The following is a 10,825-nucleotide window of genomic DNA, read 5'->3' on the forward strand; positions in this document are numbered from 1 at the left end:
GTAGCTGCATGTAAAATGAGAGCAGAATAGGACAGGTAAGTATACATTTTGTTATGTTCCCCACAGCCATAACAGCGTGTTTATTTATCTGGATAATCCCTTAAAGCTCTTTGTTTGGTTTCCACTGCACAGATATGGTATATTTGTTTGATCTGTAGAGCTCTGGTGCCACCTAGTGTTTTCTTAAGGAAACAACAGCTAAAGTGGTATCAGAAATGGGAACTTGGGTCTGGTAGCTGAAAAATAATAATAATCAACCATAACTCAAAAATATCTTTATTTGTTCCAGCAGCTTAATATACCTTCCTTTTATTGCACAGATCTTGATTCCTTTTTCATAAAAAAACACAATATAAAAACACTAGACATCCATTGGCTGGCCACCACAGCACTCCATATTGATGTTTATGGTTTTCATTTGTTTTGGGATTTTTCTACTTGTCATCGAAGCATCTAAAAATGTCTCCACTTAGGGACAGAAGCCACAGGGATCCGTCGTCGTAAGTGACATGCTTTATGTCTGTACAGAAATCCAGAGAGGTCCATGATGAGCCAGCGGGGGTCCTAGCAGAGATACCCTCCCTAATAGAAAGAAGATGGTCAGTGTTACAGACATGAAGCTACACAGTTTATGTTCGTAAAAAGAACAATTTTATCCATATGGTTTAAATTAAAGGGATTTCACACAATGCTATATATCACCTAACCATAGGATGCAACATGAAGGCAAGTCTATTGGGCAACTCTACAGTCCTTCCTATTGAGACATAGAATAACCATCGTTAAAGAGGGTGTCCAGGCAAAATTAAAGGGGTAGTGCGACGCTAAGAAATTATTCAGAAAATAACACACATTACAAAGTTATACAACTTTGTAATCTATGTTATGTATGTGAATGGCCCCCTTCCCCGTGTTCCCCGACCCCCGCCCGAAGACCCGAAAGTGTAGTGCAGTATACATACCTGATCCGTGTCGACCGACCCCGTCAAAGACGTCATCTTCTGGAGGCTGGCCTACCGCTCCTGCCGTCCCTCAGGCCGGCCTCCCTCTGCCGCGTCATAACTGTGCTCAGCTGCGATTGGCCGAGCATAACTTGCACCTTGTGCAAATCAAGGGTAAGTGCAGCCACCTGTACTTACCCAAAAATCAATGTGGGCAAAACAGTACAACAATTGTGGAGGCGCATCTCTAAACATCTCAGCACGATAAGAATGGCTGATGACACGCCACTTTCCAGACATGTACATGCGTTCCACGATGGGAAACGCGAAGCCCTAACTTTTTTGGGGGCATTAGTCAACCTATGGTGGCTCAGTGGTTAGCACTGTAGCCTTGCAGTGCTGGAGTCCTGGGTTCAAATCCCACCAAGGGCAACAATTGCAAAGAGTTTGTATGTTCTCTCCATGTTTGCATGATTTTCCTCCGGGCACTCCGGTTTCCTCCCACACCCCAATAAAAACCCCATACAGATAGGTGAAGTGCTGCGGAATCTGTGTGCGCTATATAAATAAAAACATTATTATTAAACTGAGCCCGAGTAAAGGCAACTTGTACAGTCTGTTACTGCGTGATGAGGCGAGAGGGATCTTGTATGAGCCCGTTGGGCCTTAATGAAGGTTTTTCCTTCGTGGCTTTTCTGTAATGACATTTTTGTGAAGATTTTCTCCCATCTGTTCTGCTTTGCTTGGTTTCTCCATAACTTTAAGGATATAACCTATTGATAATGTTATAAGGGGCTAATATACAGTAATGTTTCTCTGTTTGTCACGTATAAATATAGATGATAACCTATGTAATGATATGGGGGGGCCGTGTACACTTTGCTGAGTACCTTACCAATAGATTTACTCCAGGGAATTGTCTGATGATAAACATACGAACTTGCATTTCGGATGAGAGAATTATTATTGACAGTCATCATTATAGATATGGTTGACTGCTAGTGTACTTCACCTTTAAGCTAGTTTAGTGCGTTCCGTTGTGGCCTAGTAGCAGCGGTCCCCATGTAATGTAGCTGTGTGTGTGACACAGACTCATTGTAGATGCTTTAAGTGTCATGTGTGCCCTCTATGCCCTCATGTACTATATCCTACATACATAATGGGTGTATTTAATTCATACTTAATGATCCAATGTATCATGTCTCTTCAATTCTCTTATATGATAATGTCCATTCAAAGAATACAACATCTGAGTCCCAGGTTAGTTCCAACTTCCTATGTTTATTTTATTAAATAATAATAATAATAATTATGCATTGATTAAATTATTAATGGCCATTCTAAAGACAATACTTACCATTGTGCTGGTTGTCCAAAATGTTTCATTCACATTGTGGCTTGAGATGATGTGGCTGGAAGTTGGAACTAAAATGTCTCCACAATCTGGGTGCCTTATTGGAGTGCTGGATTCTGAGTCTGCGGACATGATAGGATGGGTGCTCTTTAGCAGTATTTGATATCAAGTCCTTAGACATGCGCGGTATGAGTGCTATGTAGGGGTTTTGTACATTCTAAAACCCCAGACACGCGTAGTGGTAGCACCCTACTGAAGTACCCTATTCCACGGACAAATATTGTTCACATTATCGTTACATCGTTCGGATCTAAGCAATAACCGTTCGGTTAAATAGCAGTTAACCATTAAACGACTACGAGAAATCGTTGATCGCTTAAAAAGACCTGGACCTATTTTTATTGTTGCTTGTTCACAAATCGTTCGCATTGAATAAGACGTTGTTCGGTCGTTCGCAGTAGTGATGAACGCAACAGCGACGAAAAGACGACCGCAAGAACGATCATAAGTAACGATTATCGTTCCATGTAAATGGATGAACGATTTCAGGCCGTTCGCAAAAGCAGTCGTTTGAAATCGTTTATCGTTAACGATTATGCGAACGATAATTGTCCCGTGGAATAGGGCCCTTAGTCTGTGGACATGCGCAGTATTATTGACCCTTCGCACATGCGCAGAGGCAATCAGTGCTGGAGTAGGAGCATGACATATGGGGCCAGTGTCATTCACTGGTGCATAGACGGACTAATCGGGACCTTGGTAGTAATCCTTTAGTGGAGATTTGTGAGTATTTACCATCCTCCCGAGGGATTCTCTGATAGGTAGATAAAACGGGTGTCCAATAGAACAGCTTGTTCACTAACCATGTCATAACTTATAAGATCGGCATGGATAGGACCTCTATTTTGGGGTCTGACATGGCAACATTTTAATGGCATATTTTCTAGATGCTAAACATGGGACATGGTCATTGGTCTGTAATAGGGTGACCTTATGATCACCCTATGGTCAACAGATGCAGCATATAAAAAGGAGCAGATGTGGAGCCAGAGCATCATAAGCCCACCCCCTGATGACGCCCCCTGAGGAGCGAAACTGGTTTGGGGGCTATGCCGTGTTTATTTTAAACTTTCACTCCATCACTAGCAAACTATCAATGAGTCAGTAGTCTGCAGCTTATCTCACCTTTGTTACACGCCAATATGGTGCATACACTGAGTTAGCTACTATGAAGGCGGACCACACAGCTGCTACATGATACTTTCATGGTATCCTCCCACCAGCCCCCCTGCCTACTGGCCAGCCTCCGGCCCGCACCGAACCCCTGCATCGCTCCGCTTCCCCCTGGACAGCCGCTGGCCCACACCAACCAACGACAGCTGCCTCCCCAGGCACAGCTGCTGACCGCATCAGCTGCGGGCTCCTACCAACTACCTGCCCCCCAGGACAGCCACCAGTGGCATTCATTCCCCCGGAGGGCATTTTTTGATTGAAAATAGCTTTATTACAATCAGTCGTCGTCAGGCATACATAAACTGTGACGCAGCACAGTTCAATAAATAAGACAAAACATACTCAGCACCATGGTACAACATACAGCACAGGCTCCCTACGCTATACATCATACCACCCGCTACACTAACATTCCCGCATACCTTAACAATCCTAAAACAACAAACAATAAAGCAATACAGACAAGTGATGGGGTAAGGGGGGTGGGAAAGAGGGGGGTAGGGAGGGGAAATCACAGGCCCGAAGCTTTATTGAAAGACAACACAACACAAGGGGAGAGGGGGAAGGAGAGGGGTATCAATCCTCTTCTTCCTGGTCCGATCTGTCCATGATGGAATAGTCTCTGAGCAGGCTGTGGACCAGCCTGCGGCAGTCCAGAAAGGACATCCTCTCCTTCTTCAAAATGAGGCAGTTCCTGGCAAGCCATATAGCGTCCTTAAAACAGTTCATAAGGCGCCAGGCCTCCCGGGTTGCCTCATCGCCGAAATTCCCAGGGAACAGGCCGTACAGCACCGCGCAGTGCGTTAGCCTGTTCCTGGGCACACAGTCACTGAGTTCAAGTTCCAGGGCGTCCAACAGGCCCTGAGCAAACGGACACTGCCAAAAGAGGTGCAAAGATGTTTCCTCCACGAAGGGGCACCGGGGGCAGTACCGCGTTTTGCACAGGTTGCGGGCATGCATGAATGACCTCAAAGGCAGTCCCCCCTGAATGGCCATCCAAGACAAGTCCTTGTGCCCGTTGGTCAACTTCGCCGAAGCCACATTAGTCCATACAGTCTCTGCGGTGGCCGCAGTGAGCCCTGGAACGAGCTCCATAGAGTCCTGTGCTCTGATGAGCTTGTGGACAGTTTTTGGCTTCCACAAGTCGGGCTTGAGTCCCTCCAGTTGGTGTTCCCTCACAAACTTGACGACGCCCCCGTAGAACCAGGGAGTGTGCCAGTTGTAAGGGATGGAGCTGTCCCACTTGTCCCAGCTCAGACCCCTCCAGAGGGGGAGGAGGAACAGGCGAGACATGGACCTGCCCGCAGAGCCATTGTTCTGTTGCAGAGTCCTCCGCACACAGTCACATACAAAGGCTGCCCGCAGCAAGGTAGGGATATCCGGAACACCTTTTCCGCCCTTGCGGGGTTCCTTGTACATCACGGAGCGCTTCACTCTGTCCATTTTGGAGCCCCAGATGAAACGAAACACGGTCCTGGTGATGGCCCTGCAGACGGTGACATGGGGGGGCCAGGCCTGTGCGGTGTACTGGAGCACAGGCAGAACTTCGTTCCTCAGGACCAATGCTTTGCCCTCAATGGTGAGGTGTCTGAGGCTCCACAGCCCGATCTTCGTATTGACCTTAGCCAATCGCTCTTCCCAGGACTTGAGGGCCGCGCCTTCCTTTCCGAACCAGACTCCAAGGATCTTGATGAAGTCCGGTTTGATGGTAAACGGGAAGGGGGCGGAGGAAGCCAGGTGCCACTCCCCGAAGAGCATAGCCTCCGACTTCCCGCAGTTGACCTTTGCCCCTGAAGCCTTTCCGAACTTCTCGCAGGTCTGGACGAGTGCGGTCACCGAACGCTGGTCAGCGCAGAAGACGGTCACGTCGTCCATGTACAGCGAGCACTTGACCTCGTGTCGATCGGGTCTGGGTACGGTGATCCCTCTGATCTCTCCGTTCTGCCGTATAGCCTCCGCGAAGGATTCTATAACACAAACAAAAAGGAGAGGTGAGAGAGGGCAGCCTTGTCTGACCCCAGAAAGAACTGGAAAGGGGTCAGTCTTCCAGCCGTTCACCAGTACCCTGCTGAAAATATCAAAATACATAACGTTAACAAAACGCCAAAACATATCACCAAGTCCTAACCTACGCAGTGCCCTGCCCATGAACTCGTGAGAGACCCGGTCGAAAGCCTTCTCCTGATCAAGGCTGACCAGGGCCGCGTGTGCACGGCGGCTTTGGATGTAATGGACCGTGTCCCTCACTAGGGCGAGGCTGTCTGCGATCCTGCGGCCGGAGGGCATACAGGATTCAAGGGGCCCCATACAGTATTTTTCTATGGAGCCTCATGACTCCAACCTACGCCCCAGGGTGTATATAATATCTAATATCACTTAGGGCAAGTGCTGAGAGAGCATTTTTAACATTTCAGTTTCTTTATTACTATTTTAGCAAGAGCCAATAAAAGTGACATTTTAAGCCAGTGGGAGCATATAAGGCTGTGTATTCAGGCTTTTGGCTCTTATATATAGTGTTTGTGAGTGATCAAATAGGAACAATGGGGGAGATTTATCAAACATGGGGTAAAGTGAAACTGGCTCAGTTGCCCCTAGCAACCAATCAGATTCCACCTTTCATTTTCCAAAGAGTCTGTGAGGAATGAAAGGTGGAATCTGATTGGTTGCTAGGGGCAACTGAGCCCGTTTCACTTTCCACCATGTTTGATATATCTCTCCCAATAGGTTGATCCTCGTGGGAGCATTCTATGGCCCTTGTGTCTATCAATTACAATGTTGTCCTGTACAATAGAAAGTGAGACTAAATGAGTAAAGCCTAAAGGTGAAATCATACAAAAAATAGAGTCAATCCCTTACCGCTTTAAAACCTTTCCTGCAGAGTTGACGCCATAGACCGATCCGTCTGTGCCGACCTCCACCATGGCCAGTTTGCTGTCAACCATCACCCATCTACTTCCTACACATGTGTCAGGGCTCACATTGCTGCGGAAAAAGATATATTCATCTTTGTTCACTCCCCAGCAGCCCATGGATCCACAGCTGTAATATTTCAGAGTTCCGTCCAAAGTATCGAACGTCACGATGGAAGACTTTGACACTGTACAGCTCTTCCTCAAGCAAAGGACGTTCAAGCTATGAACTTATCACCCCCGGCATCCACCTGCTTCAAGAGTCCTGCAAATAAAAGACACAACAAACAACATAAGAGCCACTGGACAAGTTGCATAAGGTTGTAATCAGAGATGAACGCAACTCGAACGTGCCAGGGTCCATCTGAACTCTAGCGTGTAGCATATGAATACTGCTGGCTGAAGAAGTTAGATGCAGCCCTAGTGAGTCCTGGAAAACATGGATACAGACTATGGCCTATAGCTGTATCCATGTTTTCCAGAACAGTCTTAAGGCTGCATCCAACTTCTTCAGCCACTGCTGCATGCTTGAATTGCGCTCATCTCAAGTTGTAATACCTAATTTCTCCTGTGGTGGCACTGTACCAAAAATACACACTTTTTGCCGAATTTTCTTACAGATCACAGCTGATGAGTAGAGTCCCAGAAGGGAGAAACGTATTGTTAAAGGGTTACTCCGGAGGAAAAAAAGTTTTTAAATCAACTGGCACCAGAAAGTTATACAGATCTGTAATATACTTTCGTTTAAAAATCTCAAGTCTTGCAGTACTTATCAGCTGCTGTATGTCCTGCAGGAATTTATGCATTCTTTTCAGTCTGGAGAGCGGGAGAGGTTTCCTATGGGGATTTGCTACTGCTCTGGACAGTTCCTGACATGGACAGAGGTGGCAGCAGAGAGCACTGTGTCAGACTGAAAAGAATAGTCCTGCAGGACATATAGCAGCTGATAAGTACTGGAAAACTAGAGATTTATTAATAGAAGTAATTTACAAATCTATATAACTTTCTGGCAACTGTTAGAACAAGTAGGGATTGTACTTTTAAGAATAGCAGGCCACCAAACACCCATTAGAGTCTCAACACAACAACTGAGATAAGATGTTCCCCCCACAGGTAATGATCCTCATCCCCAAACATTCAGCCTATACATATCTGTAATGTAAACCGCACTTACCTGTTACTGACTTCCATCTGTTATCTTGAAATTTAAAGACAACATTAGTCCTATTGACTCCCCAGACTCCGGCCGGTCCCACTGACACATGGCTCAGCTTCCCAGGAACTTGTACCCATGTGTTGTTGACCATGTGGAAGATGTCGTCATTATTACTCACTCCATACACCTGCCCATCACCGGCATCTATCTGTTTTAGGGTTCCAGGTATTGTAGTACAGACTAATTCTAAAAGATAAAAAAGCAAAAAATAAATAAATGATAGTGCTTGTAAATATATATATGACATCATAGGTGAGGTCGGGCCTTCATTTCCTGTTCACCATGCGGAACAGCCACATGGAACATATAAATAACCAGAGCACAGTAGTCACAGTATCATCATTCTTTTTTAGACTGCAGTATAAAAAGTCAATGAAATAAAAAAAAACATATTAGTTAAAAGGTTTTTCCTAAGACTTTATAGAATATTAGCCACCTAGATGAATAGGAGACTTATATGGCCTAAGGGCTGTATTACACGTAATGTAAGCAGGCACCGATCTGCTAGAGCCCATATACAGCACCATAATCGTGCAGAAAAGACTGTATATATATTTAGTTAGAGATGTCCGTGCAGCCCTTGCCTAATAATTGTAAAATAATAAACTTCTACATACCTCTCTGATGTCCTGCTAGCTTCGGCCCGCTCCCCGCAGTGTCTGAAGTGACAGGCCGCACAGCCAATCACCGGGACAGTGCCGCAGCCAGACACAGCAGGGAGTGAGCAGAAGCTAGCAGAACACCAGGGAGTGCAGAGAGGTATGTATAGGTTTTTTTTTTTTTTTTACACAGTCAACAGCTGTCAGTCGCGCATTATTATTACACGTAGTGATGTGCGCCCGGCAGCTGATGATTTTAGGTCAGGACCTAAAGACACAATTAGCCAATAATCATTGGCATCAGCTGAATGTTGTCTTTATTACATGGAGCGATGATCGGCCTGGTTCAGCAGATTATCACTCAGTGTAATAGAGCCCTAATACAGGCGAGACCTTCTCGTGGTGGCTGTAGGGTAATAAGATATATATAACTTTAAATCTGGCCATACACTTAAACTATGTCTCTCTACTTAGGGGTGAATACACTGGGGGCGATATATACTGAATGGGGGCTATCTACAAGGGGGAACTACACAGGAGGCCATGGACTTAAGGGGGGGACTACATAGAGGGCCATCTTCTAAAGCGGAGGGGGACAGGGGACAATCTACTAAGGGGGGATTATACTGGGGGCCATCTACTGAAGGAGGAACAACTACTGACGGGGGACTACACAGGGGACCTTCTACTAAGGGGGATTATACTGGGGGCCATCTACTGAAGGAGGATCAACTACTGACGGGGGGGAATATACAAGGGGCCATCTATTAAAGGGGGGACTATACTGGGGGCTATCTACTGATGGGGGGCCATCTACTGACAGGGGAACTACACTGGGGGCCATCTACTAATCATCAGGTGATCATTTACTACAAGGGGACTATACAGAGGGCAATCTACTAAAGGGGGGACTACAAAGGGGGCCATCTACTAAAGGGGGACCTACACAGTGCACTGATAGAGCTCTCATTGCTCTGTGGTCTTGTGTCAATGCTCCTTTTCATGAGGGGGGCAGGTTTGGTCGATAGCTGGGGCCCAGGGTGTGTTTAATCCGCCAGTGCTATCTCCCTATACAAATATACCCTCAGCTCCATAGAGCATGCATGTGTTCTTATGATCGATCATCGACCAATGAAACTGGCCATTTTACTGGTAAAACCCCAGTATTAGTGAAACACTTGCACTGGTTGTCTGTCTAGTAGTGATTCTCTGAGTATAGTGCTGCTCCATACCTGGGCCAGTTTTTCTTATTATTTTGGTCTCAACATACAATATTTTCAACATATAATGGTCGTCCTGGAACCAATTAATATCGTATGTTGAGGGACCACTGTATAGAAAACTGATTCATACCAGTACTAAAACACAAATTATATAAAAGGTGGAATATTCTAAAGTTCTACTTCTATATTAGTATCAGACATGGAGGAGGAAATATGGTGGAAAGAGAAGGTGGTCTTACCTGCAGTAACAGCGGAGGGTCCTGCACACAGCAAGATGAGGCCAAGGATGAAGCTCATGGTGACTGGAGGAGATGGAGCCGGGGACATCAGGAGCTTCAATCTCCTTATTTATCCAGGACCCCGACTCCTCTTCACACAGCAATCTCAACGACAGGAGACAATGGAGATTATCTGCTCCTTCATTCAGTCCCCTTTGGATTCCTAGTAGAGATGTAATTATGTGTAGAATACAAATATTATTCCTGTATAGGGCTGTGAAAGAACTAAAATAGCGCCCCCCCTCTCTTGTATATACCTTTTTACTAGTAACCACCACTTATAGTATATGTATAAAACCCCAGGATACGGCCCAAACAAATCCATATCAAGGCTGGACTGGACCACCAGAGAATTAATAGGTCGTCTCCAGAAGACAATCCCATTGGGGGTGACCACTCAGTTTCTTGTTACTTGATATATTACCCTATTATATTGGACATACTGGAAATATCTCGGCCATTACCTATTGCATAAAACACATTACAAATTAATACATTGGAGGGTTACTGATTCAGGTATGTTGAAGTGTACCTGTCATCATGGGCCACTTCTGGATCAGTGGCGAGATCCTCTTTTAATCCGGTAATTCGGGTCTCCATGGATACGGAGATGTAATGAGACCATAATATGCATGACCTCCATTGGATGCGATGAGGGTCCCTCACATAATGGTATTATTGCATCTCCGTATCCATGGAGACCTGAATTTCTGGATTGACAGAGAATCTGGAAGCGGCCCATTGTGACAGGTACACTTTTAATAGATCAGTAACCAGGGCCAGACTGGCCCACCAGAGAACCTGTAGATGCTTCAGGAGGTCAAGGTGCTGATACCATGATTGACCTCAAATGTCCAGAAGAAAATAACCCCATTTGGAGGTAATTTTCTTAATAATAAGAACTGAATAAACCATAGTCCCAAAAAAACAAAAGTTTATAGCCTTTTTCCCCCACTATAAACAGCCAACAAAAAGGACACGCCACTTAATCTTACGGCCATAAAAATGGCAGCTGTAAAATCAATGGCTGTTTTGTCCGTTTTAGATATGAGCTATTTAATGTCCCCCAAAA

General features: G+C 45.5%; 1 pseudogene; it reads right to left on the reverse strand.

Annotated features, from left to right (window-relative positions):
- Positions 1-434: 434 nt before the first annotated feature.
- On the reverse strand, positions 435-10,353 carry LOC138768765 (fish-egg lectin-like; annotated as a pseudogene).
- Positions 10,354-10,825: the final 472 nt, after the last annotated feature.

This window comes from Dendropsophus ebraccatus, chromosome 12 (genome assembly GCF_027789765.1).
Source record: "Dendropsophus ebraccatus isolate aDenEbr1 chromosome 12, aDenEbr1.pat, whole genome shotgun sequence".
In the NCBI taxonomy this organism is placed as follows: domain Eukaryota; kingdom Metazoa; phylum Chordata; class Amphibia; order Anura; family Hylidae; genus Dendropsophus; species Dendropsophus ebraccatus.